A 17632-nucleotide genomic window follows, 5' to 3' on the forward strand; every position below is an offset into this window, starting at 1 on the left:
TTCGGCGGGAGTATAAGGACAGCGCGATTTAAGACACTGGACAATTTGTTCGGCGGGAGTAGAAGGACAGCGCGAGTTAAGACACTGGACAATGTGTTCGGCGGGAGTAGGACAGCGCGAGTTAAGACACTGGACAATGTGTTCGGCGGGAGTAGAAGGACAGCGCGATTTAAGACACTGGACAATTTGTTCGGCGGGAGTAGAACGACAGCGCGAGTTAAGACACTGGACAATGTGTTCGGCGGGAGTAGGACAGCGCGAGTTAAGACACTGGACAATGTGTTCGGCGGGAGTAGAAGGACAGCGCGATTTAAGACAATGGACAATATGTTCGGCGGGAGTAGAAGGACAGCGCGATTTAAGACACTGGACAATTTGTTCGGCGGGTGTAGAAGGACAGCGCGATTTAAGACACTGGACAATGTGTTCGGCGGGAGTAGGACAGCGCGAGTTAAGACACTGGACAATGTGTTTGGCGGGAGTAGAAGGACAGCGCGATTTAAGACACTGGACAATGTGTTCGGCGGGAGTAGAAGGACAGCGCGATTTAAGACACTGGACAATTTGTTCGGCGGGAGTAGAAGGACAGTGCGATTTAAGACACTGGACAATTTGTTCGGCGGGAGTAGAAGGACAGCGCGAGTTAAGACACTGGACAATGTGTTCGGCGGGAGTAGAAGGACAGCGTGATTTAAGACACTGGACAATTTGTTCGGCGGGAGTAGAAGGACAGCGCGTTTTAAGACACTGGACAATGTGTTCGGCGGGAGTAGAAGGACAGCGAGATTGAGACACTGGAATATTTGTTCGGCGGGAGTAGAAGGACAGCGCGATTTAAGACACTGGACAATGTGTTCGGCGGGAGTAGGACAACGCGAGTTAAGACACTGGACAATGTGTTCGGCGGGAGTAGAAGGACAGCGCGATTTAAGACACTGGACAATGTGTTCGGCGTGAGTAGAAGGACAGCGCGATTTAAGACACTGGACAATTTGTTCGGCGGGAGTAGAAGGACAGCGCTATTTAAGACACTGGACAATGTGTTCGGCGGGAGTAGGAGCGCGAGTTAAGACACTGGACAATGTGTTCGGCGGGAGTAGTAGGACAGCGCGATTTAAGACACTGGACAATTTGTTCGGCGGGAGTAGAAGGACAGCGCGAGTTAAGACACTGGACAATGTGTTCGGCGGGAGTAGAAGGATAGCGCGATTTAAGACACTGGACAATTAGTTCGGCGGGAGTAGAAGGTCAGCGCGATTTAAGACACTGGACAATGTGTTCGGCGGGAGTAGGACAGCGTGAGTTAAGACACTGGACAATGTGTTCGGCGGGAGTAGAAGGACAGCGCAATTTAATTCACTGGACAATGTGTTCGGCGGGAGTAGAAGGACAGCGCGATTTAAGACACTGGACAATGTGTTCGGCGGGTGTAGAAGGACAGCACGATTTAAGACACTGGACAATGTGTTCGGCGGGAGTAGGACAGCGCGAGTTAAGACACTGGACAATGTGTTTGGCGGGAGTAGAAGGACAGCGCGATTTAAGACACTGGACAATGTGTTCGGCGGGAGTAGAAGGACAGCGCGATTTAAGACACTGGACAATTTGTTCGGCGGGTGTAGAAGGACAGCGCGATTTAAGACACTCGACAATGTGTTCGGCGGGAGTAGGACAGCGCGAGTTAAGACACTGGACAATGTGTTTGGCGGGAGTAGAAGGACAGCGCGATTTAAGACACTGGACAATGTGTTCGGCGGGAGTAGAAGGACAGCGCGATTTAAGACACTGGACAATTTGTTCGGCGGGAGTAGAAGGACAGTGCGATTTAAGACACTGGACAATTTGTTCGGCGGGAGTAGAAGGACAGCGCGAGTTAAGACACTGGACAATGTGTTCGGCGGGAGTAGAAGGACAGCGTGATTTAAGACACTGGACAATTTGTTCGGCGGGAGTAGAAGGACAGCGCGATATAAGACACTGGACAATTTGTTCGGCGGGAGTAGAAGGACAGCGCGATTTGAGACACTGGACAATGTGTTCGGCGGGAGTAGGACAGCGCGAGTAAAGACACTGGACAATATGTTCGGCGGGAGTAGAAGGACAGCGCGATTTAAGACACTGGACAATGTGTTCGGCGGGAGTAGAAGGACAGCGCGATTTAAGACACTGGACAATTTGTTCGGCGGGAGTAGAAGGACAGCGCGAGTTAAGACACTGGACAATGTGTTCGGCGGGAGTAGAAGGACAGCGCGATTTAAGACACTGGACAATTTGTTCGGCGGGAGTAGAAGGACAGCGCGATTTAAGACACTGGACAATGTGTTCGGCGGGAGTAGGACAGCGCGATTAAAGACACTGGACAATGTGTTCGGCGGGAGTAGGACAGCGCGAGTTAAGACACTGGACAATGTGTTCGGCGGGAGTAGAAGGACAGGGCGATTTAAGACACTGGACAATGTGTTCGGCGGGAGTAGAAGGACAGCGAGATTGAGACACTGGAATATTTGTTCGGCGGGAGTAGAAGGACAGCGCGATTTAAGACACTGGACAATGTGTTCGGCGGGAGTAGGACAGCGCGAGTTAAGACACTGGACAATGTGTTCGGCGGGAGTAGAAGGACAGCGCGATTTAAGACACTGGACAATGTGTTCGGCGTGAGTAGAAGGACAGCGCGATTTAAGACACTGGACAATTTGTTCGGCGGGAGTAGAAGGACAGCGCTATTTAAGACACTGGACAATGTGTTCGGCGGGAGTAGGAGCGCGAGTTAAGACACTGGACAATGTGTTCGGCGGGAGTAGAAGGACAGCGCGATTTAAGACACTGGACAATTTGTTCGGCGGGAGTAGAAGGACAGCGCGAGTTAAGACACTGGACAATGTGTTCGGCGGGAGTAGAAGGACAGCGCGATTTAAGACACTGGACAATTAGTTCGGCGGGAGTAGAAGGACAGCGCGATTTAATTCACTGGAAAATTTGTTCGGCGGGAGTAGAAGGACAGCGCGATTTAAGACACTGGACAATGTGTTCGGCGGGAGTAGGACAGCGCGAGTTAAGACACTGGACAATTTGTTCGGCGGGAGACGAAGGACAGCGCGATTTAAGACACTGGACAATTTGTTCGGCGGGAGTAGAAGGACAGCGCGAGTTCAGACACTGGACAATGTGTTCGGCGGGAGTAGGACAGCGCGAGTTAAGACACTGGAAAATGTGTTCGGCGGGAGTAGGACAGCGCGAGTTAAGACACTGGACAATTTGTTCGGCGGGAGTAGAAGGACAGCGCGAGTTAAGACACTGGAAAATGTGTTCGGCGGGAGTAGAAGTACAGCGCGATTTAAGACACTGGACAATTTGTTCGGCGGGAGTAAAAGGACAGCGCGATTTAAGACACTGGACAATGTGTTCGGCGGGAGTAGGACAGCGCGAGTTAAGACACTGGACAATTTGTTCGGCGGGAGTAGAAAGACAGCGCGATTTAAGACAATGGACAATGTGTTCGGCGGGAGTAGAAAGACAGCGCGATTTAAGACAATGGACAATGTGTTCGGCGGGAGTAGGACAGCGCGAGTTAAGACACTGGACAATGTGTTCGGCGGGAGTATAAGAACAGCGCGATTTAAGACACTGGACAATTTGTTCGGCGGGAGTAGAAGGACAGCGCGAGTTAAGACACTGGACAATGTGTTCGGCGGGAGTAGGACAGCGCGAGTTAAGACACTGGACAATGTGTTCGGCGGGAGTAGAAGGACAGCGCGATTTAAGACACTGGACAATTTGTTCGGCGGGAGTAGAACGACAGCGCGAGTTAAGACACTGGACAATGTGTTCGGCGGGAGTAGGACAGCGCGAGTTAAGACACTGGACAATGTGTTCGGCGGGAGTAGAAGGACAGCGCGATTTAAGACAATGTACAATATGTTCGGCGGGAGTAGAAGGACAGCGCGATTTAAGACACTGGACAATTTGTTCGGCGGGTGTAGAAGGACAGCGCGATTTAAGACACTGGACAATGTGTTCGGCGGGAGTAGGACAGCGCGAGTTAAGACACTGGACAATGTGTTTGGCGGGAGTAGAAGGACAGCGCGATTTAAGACACTGGACAATGTGTTCGGCGGGAGTAGAAGGACAGCGCGATTTAAGACACTGGACAATTTGTTCGGCGGGAGTAGAAGGACAGTGCGATTTAAGACACTGGACAATTTGTTCGGCGGGAGTAGAAGGACAGCGCGAGTTAAGACACTGGACAATGTGTTCGGCGGGAGTAGAAGGACAGCGTGATTTAAGACACTGGACAATTTGTTCGGCGGGAGTAGAAGGACAGCGCGTTTTAAGACACTGGACAATGTGTTCGGCGGGAGTAGAAGGACAGCGAGATTGAGACACTGGAATATTTGTTCGGCGGGAGTAGAAGGACAGCGCGATTTAAGACACTGGACAATGTGTTCGGCGGGAGTAGGACAACGCGAGTTAAGACACTGGACAATGTGTTCGGCGGGAGTAGAAGGACAGCGCGATTTAAGACACTGGACAATGTGTTCGGCGTGAGTAGAAGGACAGCGCGATTTAAGACACTGGACAATTTGTTCGGCGGGAGTAGAAGGACAGCGCTATTTAAGACACTGGACAATGTGTTCGGCGGGAGTAGGAGCGCGAGTTAAGACACTGGACAATGTGTTCGGCGGGAGTAGAAGGACAGCGCGATTTAAGACACTGGACAATTTGTTCGGCGGGAGTAGAAGGACAGCGCGAGTTAAGACACTGGACAATGTGTTCGGCGGGAGTAGAAGGATAGCGCGATTTAAGACACTGGACAATTAGTTCGGCGGGAGTAGAAGGTCAGCGCGATTTAAGACACTGGACAATGTGTTCGGCGGGAGTAGGACAGCGTGAGTTAAGACACTGGACAATGTGTTCGGCGGGAGTAGAAGGACAGCGCAATTTAATTCACTGGACAATGTGTTCGGCGGGAGTAGAAGGACAGCGCGATTTAAGACACTGGACAATGTGTTCGGCGGGTGTAGAAGGACAGCACGATTTAAGACACTGGACAATGTGTTCGGCGGGAGTAGGACAGCGCGAGTTAAGACAATGGACAATGTGTTTGGCGGGAGTAGAAGGACAGCGCGATTTAAGACACTGGACAATGTGTTCGGCGGGAGTAGAAGGACAGCGCGATTTAAGACACTGGACAATTTGTTCGGCGGGTGTAGAAGGACAGCGCGATTTAAGACACTCGACAATGTGTTCGGCGGGAGTAGGACAGCGCGAGTTAAGACACTGGACAATGTGTTTGGCGGGAGTAGAAGGACAGCGCGATTTAAGACACTGGACAATGTGTTCGGCGGGAGTAGAAGGACAGCGCGATTTAAGACACTGGACAATTTGTTCGGCGGGAGTAGAAGGACAGTGCGATTTAAGACACTGGACAATTTGTTCGGCGGGAGTAGAAGGACAGCGCGAGTTAAGACACTGGACAATGTGTTCGGCGGGAGTAGAAGGACAGCGTGATTTAAGACACTGGACAATTTGTTCGGCGGGAGTAGAAGGACAGCGCGATATAAGACACTGGACAATTTGTTCGGCGGGAGTAGAAGGACAGCGCGATTTGAGACACTGGACAATGTGTTCGGCGGGAGTAGGACAGCGCGAGTAAAGACACTGGACAATATGTTCGGCGGGAGTAGAAGGACAGCGCGATTTAAGACACTGGACAATGTGTTCGGCGGGAGTAGAAGGACAGCGCGATTTAAGACACTGGACAATTTGTTCGGCGGGAGTAGAAGGACAGCGCGAGTTAAGACACTGGACAATGTGTTCGGCGGGAGTAGAAGGACAGCGCGATTTAAGACACTGGACAATTTGTTCGGCGGGAGTAGAAGGACAGCGCGATTTAAGACACTGGACAATGTGTTCGGCGGGAGTAGGACAGCGCGATTAAAGACACTGGACAATGTGTTCGGCGGGAGTAGGACAGCGCGAGTTAAGACACTGGACAATGTGTTCGGCGGGAGTAGAAGGACAGGGCGATTTAAGACACTGGACAATGTGTTCGGCGGGAGTAGAAGGACAGCGAGATTGAGACACTGGAATATTTGTTCGGCGGGAGTAGAAGGACAGCGCGATTTAAGACACTGGACAATGTGTTCGGCGGGAGTAGGACAGCGCGAGTTAAGACACTGGACAATGTGTTCGGCGGGAGTAGAAGGACAGCGCGATTTAAGACACTGGACAATGTGTTCGGCGTGAGTAGAAGGACAGCGCGATTTAAGACACTGGACAATTTGTTCGGCGGGAGTAGAAGGACAGCGCTATTTAAGACACTGGACAATGTGTTCGGCGGGAGTAGGAGCGCGAGTTAAGACACTGGACAATGTGTTCGGCGGGAGTAGAAGGACAGCGCGATTTAAGACACTGGACAATTTGTTCGGCGGGAGTAGAAGGACAGCGCGAGTTAAGACACTGGACAATGTGTTCGGCGGGAGTAGAAGGACAGCGCGATTTAAGACACTGGACAATTAGTTCGGCGGGAGTAGAAGGACAGCGCGATTTAAGACACTGGACAATGTGTTTGGCGGGAGTAGAAGGACAGCGCGATTTAAGACACTGGACAATTTGTTCGGCGGGAGTAGAAGGACAGCGCGATTTAAGACACTGGACAATGTGTTCGGCGGGAGTAGGACAGCGCGAGTTAAGACACTGGACAATGTGTTCGGCGGGAGTAGAAGGACAGCGCGATTTAAGACACTGGACAATGTGTTCGGCGTGAGTATAAGGACAGCGCGATTTAAGACACTGGACAATTTGTTCGGCGGGAGTAGAAGGACAGCGCGATTTAAGACACTGGACAATGTGTTCGGCGGGAGTAGGACAGCGTGAGTCAAGACACTGGACAATGTGTTCGGCGGGAGTAGAAGGACAGCGCGATTTAAGACACTGGACAATTTGTTTGACGGGAGTAGAAGGACAGCGCGATTTAAGACACTTTGTTTGGCGAGAATGGAATGTGAATGCAATACAGGGAGACCGTTTTGCTGATGGCACAGCTTCGTTTCATATCATCACGCGTTATTGCACTTCGAAAAAAAAAAAATGATGGTTTAATAGTATTATTATTTGTTTTAGGCAATTAGACGTGGGTATGAATGTTGCATATCAGGTTTCTCGCTGTGGTAATGATTTCCCGGTTTGTTACTCCCGCGGTAATGGTTTCAGTGCTCGCGGCTGGAGTGGGGAGTGTAATGGGCCGCAGGGCCGCGGCTAATTGGTGCTCGCGGTGTGGGGATGCGCGCTGGACGAGGCAGGTCCTCCCAACTCCACGAAGGAACTCTGCGAACACACTTCACCAGTCTTTGTCGCTCTATTTCCAACCTGTAACTGTAACTGTTTTCACCCTCTCGTAACACAGTCTCACCTTCTCGTTTATGCAAATTTGTCTGCTATGGCACTATACAACGCCTACATACTTGCCTAATATGGAATTAGTTTGCTCATTGTTATATTTATTTACTAAAAAATATTTGTATAAAATGTTACGGTCGCAATATTACACATAACTACTAAACATAAAAGCATCCACAGTTATAGCTCGTTCCTTGACACTGTTGGATTAACTTGTAAAGTAATTATAACTGAAAATAATCCTAATATTAGTAATATTTTATAAAATATATATAATCCAAAAACTTAAAAAAATCTGATACAAAATACAATTGTATAAAGCTTCGTTATTTTCTTGTAAAGTTATTGTATTATACTCTAGTACACACTTATATATAATTATAATGAAAGTAGTATTACAAAATTTTAATATTTAAACTGAATGAGTAACATAAATTTAGAGAAAATTATCAAGAGTTTTAAAAATCACATTGGAAGTAAAACAATTATAATTATAATTACAACACGTCGAGTTTTGTGCCACACTACAATGCCATTTCTACGTTGAGCAACGTTAACATCACCAGAAATTGAAATCTATTAATCGCTCGCTGTGATAGATAGTTTTCAACTAAGTTATTTATTGTTTGCAGCCAGGTTCTACTGATGTTCAAAAATAAATACATTATTAACTACTCGATGTTGCATCATATCTGCATTCACTTAGCCCTGCTCTCCACTTACCACCCGCTCAGTAGGTAGGTATACTGTAAGAGAAATCGGCCTTGTGGTGTATTAGTCAGAAGATTCGAATCTCTCCAAGGTTATCCAAGTATGAGTTTCTGAAAACACGGATCTGAAACTTTCGCCAATGGGTAATATTTCTGACCTTCTTATGAGCCAATATCTTTTTAGAGGCGAGTGTAGTACTACTGCCTTTTTCATCTCTCTCTTGCATGCCTCGCTTCTTTACCTTGGTAACTCATTTTATGTCATATTTATGGCTACCGCACATCTCCACATGCCACTTGGAAAGCAAAACACTTCGGAGGTTGTAACTCTTATTGATTTTATTCCTCCAAATGAAACCTAGAGAACCTCGCTTGGGAAGTACCACGTAAGCTATGCCACTCACGCGCTGACTATGAAATGGGAAACGCGATAAGTGCTGCAAAAAAAACTTTGGGAATCAAACCACGGACACTGCTTCTCGCACGAACCCAGCTTCTACTATGCTTTTTTTTGAAGTGGAACGAGTTTCCCGCTGCGATCATTCGCTCGCCGAATTTTCTCCGCTACATTTTACCCTTCCTTTCTCTACCTCAAAAAGCAGTGGGTCGCCAGAACCTCGGAGAATTGTGCCGTCTGGCTGGTTGGAAGATCCGCATCTAAAAAACACTTCGAAGGTGTGGTCAAGTGGAAGAATCCTGATTCCCATTCAAGAGTTCATCAGTTCGATTCCAAGCGGATTGCTACACACATGCTTGGCTACCAAGTTTCGTATTTATAGGTTCTGTGCTTACGTACACAAGCTCCTAAGCAATTTATATTCGAATGACAAGCAGAGTGTATTGAAGTGATGAGTAAATTAAATTGAAATCGAAACAATCAACATCTATTGAATTTCATCACACTGTTTGAGTTAAAAAATACACATTTTAAATATCTGAAAAAAAAATTAAAATTAATTTACTACTGTAGTCTTTCCAATCTTAAAAACTGGAAAAAAGTATCAATACATAGAATACGTATGTCAGTCTCATAAACGACAAGCTGTGAAGTAATTTTTGATTATGTCTTGTTGTGGTCATGCGGTAACAGTTAAATGATTGTTTTGTTATATTTGAGCCAGCAGGCAGTGTGTCACTGAACTTTCATTTTAGGGCTAAGTCTCACACGTCATTTTGATTTAGCTCAATTTCATTATCTTTAATTTTTGTTATTCTAGTACAAATATTTTCACTGGATAAAAACTAAATTGGAGAGATATGTTGTATGCAAAAAGTCGCGAAAGTGAAAATAATAAAAAAATAATACTTGCGCGATATTTTCCATACATTTTAATGTACTTACAAGGGGAGGACACGACTTGGAAAATTCACTTCGGGATTAGACACTGTGAGTTAGTATCATACCTTTAGGGTGTTCACCCTTTAAAAAAATAAAGCGCACTGGCCAGCCAATTCATTCCGAAATAAAATGTCTTAAAAATGTAATTACAAATTATTTACTACTTACTAATCGAGTTTAACTTTGGCCAACGGCGCACGGCCAATGACGTCATTCGCCGTCCATTGTTGTGAGTCATGCCAAGCATGCCTGGCAGGATTACGAGGGTCCTCGCCACCCACCCCCTCCGCTCCCCGCGCACCCTCCCGCCCTAGGTGTTACGGGCTTACAGAGGCCGCCTCGAGGAGTGACGTGAATAAGCTCCGCTGTCGGGTCCCGGGTCGGCCCGCGATGACGCGACACGTCTCAGTCGCTCTCGTCCCTTCGAGAAGGACGACAAGAGTATAAAAGCAGCGACGCCGGCCTCCGCGGGAGTTCCGAGGGTTGGGAGAGTTCTTAGATTATGGGAAAGGGTCTTCCCCTCGGGGAGTGATACTGGCGATACTGCGATCAGTGAGAGGTGAAAAGGGCAAGTGGCCCGTAGGGAGCGGACCGGACCTATCGGGAGGTGATACCTGCGAGAAGGCCTGGCGAGCCAGTAGGGGGCGACGAGCGATAGTTGGGACTGCACTGCGGCGCGGTGTGGGTGAGTGTGCGAAGGAAGCGGACAGAAGAGCAAGCCACTGTCGAGCTAAGCTCCAGTGGCAAGTATTAACGTTCCAATGATCAGTATGGGATTAATTGTTCAGGACATAAATCTTGAATGCAGTAATTACATTTATAGTGTAAACATTGGTAATAAATAAAACTGTACAAATTAATTGGGCTATCCCTTACGAACGCAGTAGTTCTCACTTAAATCGCAACAATATTAACCTTCAGTGGATCGGAGCTTAAGTTATGACCAGTGTCTACATATTATGTTTGAAAGATTTGTGCAATGGGAGTGCATGGCTTGATGTAAGCTTTTGGACATACGCCATTGTTAAACACATGTATGTTTGTAAAAGAAAACTACAAAAAACCAAAAGACAAAAACCACAAATTAAGCAAAAAGTTGCTGTTGTCAACAGGATATATACACCACATAATATTCCATAACAGGAATATGGTCAACAAACAAAGAAAAACCAAGAAAATTGGATTAAGAGAACGATAAAATGAATAAACCCCCACAAATGATGAATTGAACCCCCAAAACATTCAGCACAACAGTTGAAACGAGACACAAACACAAAAAAAAAAACGAAAAGACAAAACAAACACAATAGTTTTAAAACAGAAACAAGCCAGCACAACAGTTGAAACGAGACAAAAACACAACAAAACGAAAAGACGAAACAAACACAATAGTTTTCCAAAACAGATGTTTCGTTATTTTTTAGCTTAATTTTTTAATCACTGATAAATATTCCACGAAGGACAAAACAATATAATATTAATTCATATTGAAATAAGAAAATTTTCGAACGATATTTAGAAGAACTTTCCGAATTTGTGTGATTGCAGATTATCAATATGGCCGTTAACATAATATCAGCGGCCCAATGGCAGCTGGAAAATGGGGTATTTTAGCTGATTTGAGGACATAACACCAAAATTAATCAAACAAGTATTTGTAGGCTAAAAATAACATTTTTGCATCAACTAATGTTTAAACCGAGGACATGAATCAATCGAAACAATTATTTTGATAGGTTATTTTTTATTGATTAATGGAAATTTTGCGAAATCCTATGTTAATAATTATGAATTTTTAAGAGGACCATCAAGATGGCCCACAACCTGTTGGATTCAAGTGGATAAAATGTAAATTAATATGGCACCAGCTAACTCTAGCAGACGAAAAAAAGATGGCGGATCCAAGCTGGCCACTACTACGTCATACTGGTTGGCTGTATAAATCTTAATAGTAGAGGTAATAGTAGAAGTAATAGTAGTGGGGTCAGTTTGCCAGTAGTCACCATGGGGGAAGTACCTGTCTCCATTTCAAATCGAATGACCTCACCGGTTTAGAACCAATGACTGCATGGTCCATGGTGTAAGTGCATTTTTATTTGAATATTGTTACCTATAATAGCCTTTAAAATTATTATTTTATAAAATGGACCATGCTGGCTTTGATTTGGGAACCGAAATATATTTTGTAGTTAAATATAATAAATAATTTTTACGTATATTTATTTATTTTTGGTCAAAATGTTAAGATTTTCAAGTTGATCACTAAGGTGGTGCCTCAGAGAAAATTTACTTCTCAGAATTTTTTTCTTAAAAAGTAAAGTTTTTCCTCTAAATGTAAAATGGAAATTTTGGGTTTATTTTGGTGAATGTTGGGTCAATTTTGGCTAAATTTGAGAGAATTTTGGTGAATTTTGGCCAATTTAAAGTTAAATATTCTAGTTTTAACAAGGTCAAGGTCATTAAAGATGGCCGTTATGTCATCACAATACAAGATAAAGATACTTTAAACTAATTTTAAAAAAGTAATTGTATTTTTCACTATATCAGCAAGGTAACGATTAATTCGCAAATCATTTTACATGGAAATGATTTTTTTTCTAAAACAACGAAGCAAATATCTCCAACTGACAAAACTTCATGTTAGACTGGAAATGGTCTATTGCGTCTTACCATTTTTCTCGTAACCTTATGCAGTGGCGTATTAACTATAACTCAACTCCGAAACCCGACCTGAAAGCTAGCTTATACAGCGTAAACGGGTGTGGCAGGCTACACAAGTTACTGCTTGCAGTTACCTAACTTGATGTACCCACTGGAAGCACTACAAGTGCTCGACCCAGCGCAAGTGAACCCTGGCGAGAGGTCCGCGCTTGTAAGATTCCAGGAAGGCCACTACAGCCTCCCGCCCACTCTCCTCGGCTGCTGCGTCCAGTGCTTCCCGATATCTTGTAACCGCCAGAAGCCGCTGATTAGTCACTGTCAGTTTCTCTCCTATACGAGATTATGACTACTTTAACGTGTCTTTAAGTTTAAGAAATGTAACATGTCTGTTAGTAACTTGAGTTATAGTGAAGCTGTTAATACAATTTCAAAGTCATAATAAATAAAGCTATCAAGATAATTTAAATTTTGTTTAAACATTCAAAAAACTTGTTTAGTTACAAAACATTAAACATTTTAATGTGTTCTCTATATTTATAACTTAATTATAGGTCTTATCATAAGTAATGTTTTTTTAAATTCTTAAGTAACCAACATGAACATTTTTTAACCACTTATTATAGATACGAAGCTCGTGAAATAAAATTAATTTCAGAGGTATTTGCCACATACGCACAACGCTTAGTGTTTAAGACCACCAACATTACCAAATTTTTGTGAAGGTTTTATATAATTATGATTTAAACATATTTTATCGAATCAGAAAATTAAGTGATTTTGTATTCCAGGTAAGAACGGCACACTTATGTGAAGAGGTTCTTAGTTAGATTTCGGATCCCGGGATTCGAAAACCACCATCATTTTGGAGATTCCTTCGTCTTAAAACTCCTCCTACAATCGTACGCCGTGGAAACTTAACTTTATATTTACCTTCAAGTAACTTTATTCGTAATCCTCTCACAGCTTGGTTCCAAGTAATTTTTTTAACAAACTATGAAGTATAAGATCGCTCAAGAGTTTTATGAATTGAAATTCACGGCACATCACGGCGGAAAGGAAATTTGCACTCTTCTTCTCTCTCATCCGTGAATAAATTGCGAATTTCTAGGAGAGTTGGTTCCTTAGACACTAAAGTTTTAATACGCAGCACATCTAAATGAAAGCTGCGATGCAAGGAAAGTCTTAATTTGCAAGAAATAACTGCCTGAAGTAAAATCAAACGGAAATCAAATAGTTTCTAAATGAGTATTTTGAGTAAAATAGAAAACTTGTTAGGTATAATAATATTTCGCTAAACCAAACACGTAGATAGTGGTGGGTGTTTGGATCCCTCCTTTGGTATTACTGAAATGTATTTGAGTAGTATAGGAATGGGGCTCCTGGGACTGACTTCTGAATGAGTTGTCAAGGTGTCAGCCGCCATCTTGGATTTTGACGTAACGGTGGTCATCTACTTTGACCTTGACTCCAGCCGCCCTCTTGGATTCTGCCATCTTTAAATCGAGCACCCAACACTAACATTGCACTTTTTGTTACGCATGTCATCTAGGAGGTCATCATTGTACTTTTCGTTAGGTCACCATATTTGATTCTCAAACGTAGAAAATTCGTTACGGCCGCCATCTTAAATCCTAATTTCACATCCGCCATCTTGATTCTGACATCTCAACCATTTTTTTCGAACCTGATGGCATGTCAGCCATCTGGTTTTTGTATGCTAGACGTCGCCATCTTGAATTATGCCACGGACGCCATATTATTTTCTGTTCTACTGGAAGCCGCCATATTGGATTCTGTCATCTTTTTTTGGTGTTTGTTCCTAGACAGCGCCAGTATCTGTCTGTCTCATGCAATAAGATCGATGTTTCATTGCATGCCAATATTATTATGTTCCTAATCAACAAATTTAATTTTTCATACAAAATACATCGGAAGCGATGTGATTGGAAAACTTACACTTTAACCGCACGGCCATCGAGACAATTATCAGACTTAAAATTAAATAAGATATTTAAAATTACACATATTTGGATATGTAATTATTAATAATTTGAAGGAATAATAAATATCATCACCTGTTCGAGTCCGAGCTGCCATAACTATTTTTTTCAATACATGCTACCAGGAGCACTAGTTAACACACATAACATACTATAGAGTCTGCCGCCATTATGTTTTCAGTAATTGATACAAGGAGCGATAGAGTTACGTAGTACACAAGCCTTCTGTTAGAGGGTGCATCAACAATATTGATTCAGTTTTTAATCACTATAGTGAAGTAAATATTAGTTTCCAGGACATCCGCCATCTTGACGGTTGTCTTGGCCGCCATCTTGGTAATCTATTCTTATTAAGCTAGAAATTCGGGGAAAATGTCATAATTCATCAAAATAATCTCTTATTAAAAAAATGATTGACACGATCGATTCCTATCCTGGGTTATATCCCTGGATGATGGAAAAAAAGTAATTTTAGAAAAAAATCACTTATTAAAAATTCATGGTCAAAAATCGTAAAACGTTATTTAAATTACTAGTTTACTAGCCTTCAAGAAGCCAATGATGACATATTGACCACCATCTTGGAAATTCGTAATATTCGACTTGGAAATTTGGGAAAAAATTCAAAAAATCATCAAAAACCCTCATTAATGTACAAATTAATTCGTTATATTCATGTCTTTTGTTAAATCCTTGACGGATGCCGAAATGTTTATTTCATTAAAATTATTATTAAAGTGATAGGTTTAAGAAATAAGAAAATAAAATTACAAATAAAAAAATACTATGGAATTTCAACAAGTACGAACAAACACGCATAAACAAACTTTTTTTTTTTTTTAGCATTTTTCGGTGTCCACAGTCTTCTTAGAAGGCGAAGCGAGACCTTTACATGCCTTGACATGTGTTTTCAGACAATTCTACATGACATTCGATTAACCAGGTGCAGCCAGTCAGCAACAAGGCACGCGAAGCTAGATGACCAGACCCAACCAACCACTTGGTAAAGCTAACACGAACAGGAGATGGAAATAGGTCTTGCATGACTGTGGATCTCAGCCATCTCAAGACATAGAAATCGACTCATTAATAAATTTATTTTTTAATTCCTCGAAATAAAACCAAATATTGTAAGTGCTGATTTGGTAACATGAATTGACCAACTAAACGAAACTCCGAATACAATTGCATGTTTAATTTGGAAAAAAACAAATGCATTCAGTGAAATTTTTCTCAGAAATAACCAGGAGCACATGTAGAACGCTGAAAATCTTTCCAGAAATAACATGAAGCACACGGAGGAACCCAACAAAACATTATCACGAATATACAGGAGCAATCTGAGAAAACCAAAAAATTCTTGAAAATACAGCTCAGTAAATGTTACATTAGACGATTATTATATCTTTATATATATAGTATGCCTCGCATAATATTATGCTTAGCATATGTCTGTTACAGATATGCACATGCATAAAACATATATAAATATTCTAGGCATATTATTATATTTAAATGCAATCATACATCTAAATATATTCACTGAGATTAATTTTCAAGACATGTTGATTTTTTCCCAGTAGGTACTCCTGATTTTTTCGTGGCAAGACTTCTGTAGGAGTTCTCTGTGTGTTCCTGAATATTTTTGTTAATATTTTTCTGGGTTTCTCTGTGTGCTTCTGATTATCCCTATAAATATTTTGTTGGTTTTATCCGTGTGCTTCAGTTTATTTCTGACAAGATTGATTTTGATGTTCTCCGTGTACTCCTGACGAGAGTTCTGCCGATATTCCCCGAGTGTTTCTGGTTATTCCTGAGAAATATCTGTATTTAAATTTTTTCGTAATGAGACAATGAATTTTAGTTAGAGTTTCGCTTACGTACTGTATTCCTGTTACCAAATAAAAAATTACAATATTTCAATGAGGTTGAATTCAAACAAAAAAATCATTAGGTACTCTGTCGAATACTAGTTCTTGAGACACATCTGAGAAGCACTAACATACAAGACGAACTTCCTTCTCCTTATTGTCTAGCGAAGCTTTCCTTCTTTTGCGATCGTTAGTGAGCATCCCGCATCCTACATAAAATAAATAAATAATATTTACCTGCAAGCAACACGTGGCGTCATCTGTTGTTGAAAAGCATAACTACTTACAACAAGTTCCTTTGCATGAAATAACTTAACTCTCGCTGATGAAATATTTAAAAAATTCTATTCAAGTAACTGTTCCAATTTGAAATTCTCAGTTTGCTTCTGGCATTGGTCGCATGGATCCTGATACGTTGCCTGCAGCTGTATCGGAAGGACACCGCTGTAGACACTGCAGCAAGGAATTTGTTCTAGAAGTACTTTTAGACATCACGAGATGAATGATTGTGTCAAAAAATCTCTACGCAAAATGTTAAGCTGTGATCGGTATAGCTGTTTGTATACAAGAATTGAAAGCTTAAAAAGATATGGCAAAATTTGTCAAGAGAAGCTCACTAACGAGATAGAGGACATCGATAAATCTACTACACTAAGAAAAGTGTGCTGTATGATGGAAATAACTTTCCTTGTCTTGGATGTGATTATGTTAATAGCACTCCTGATCTCTACAAAGAACTTAACTTAGAGGATGCCGATCATTTAAGTCTGAAACCAATGGAAATATCATCACGTTGAAAAGTAGATACTTATTAATATTAATAAAAGTAGATCTTTTTGTGACCATTTGTATTGGTAACGAGAAGTTTCGTGTTACTTTTTTACATTTAAAACATTTTAGGACACGACAGAAACATAACCTTACCTGTTTACCATGTGGAATAATAATCTTGTGACATCACAAGTCATAGATAGGCTAGCGTGGTCTGCTGTCTAAGACAGTAGTACGCTTCAAAATAAATCATGAGGTATACTTACAAAACAGCTTCAAACTTAGGGGTTTCAACCGAGATCCCAGCAAGAAGAGTAGAACCTGAAGAATCGCCTGTGTATCAATTGTTTGGACCACAGTGAAAAACCTTCTAGAAATTTCTTAATCTCCCAGACTTTCTATTTAATCATAGAGATTTTGAGAGCCAATAGAAGAGATGGAGGGAGGAATTTACGATATAAATACTCAGGGTTTTAGGAAGTTCGGGATGGAGTAACAAGTAGAATCAAGTCGATGCCACCATGAATCGATGACATCAGAGATAAAGAGAGAGAGTGTGGAGGTTATTGGAGTTCTAAGTATAAGTTTTGGTTTGTTGTTTTCTTTAATGGCCAGTAATTTTTCTAAGTTTGAAATGTTTGCTGTTGTACAAGGTTACTTGTAAATTTCACTAAATTTTTCGGACACCTGTTTCCTTGGTGATGTGTGAAGCAATAGGTAGAGTAAAGTAAATGTTAGTTTTTTTTGGTGCTCGTAACACTCTGCACATGTTTGCCCTTTCTGCACCTACTGTGCTGTTTTCTTGGTGGCCATATTTGTTTCAGAGTAGTAAATGTAACTTATCTCTCCAAAGCCTTGAAATTATTTTTAATTGTATATGGC

Source organism: Bacillus rossius (assembly GCF_032445375.1).
Source record: "Bacillus rossius redtenbacheri isolate Brsri chromosome 9 unlocalized genomic scaffold, Brsri_v3 Brsri_v3_scf9_1, whole genome shotgun sequence".
NCBI lineage: Eukaryota > Metazoa > Arthropoda > Insecta > Phasmatodea > Bacillidae > Bacillus > Bacillus rossius.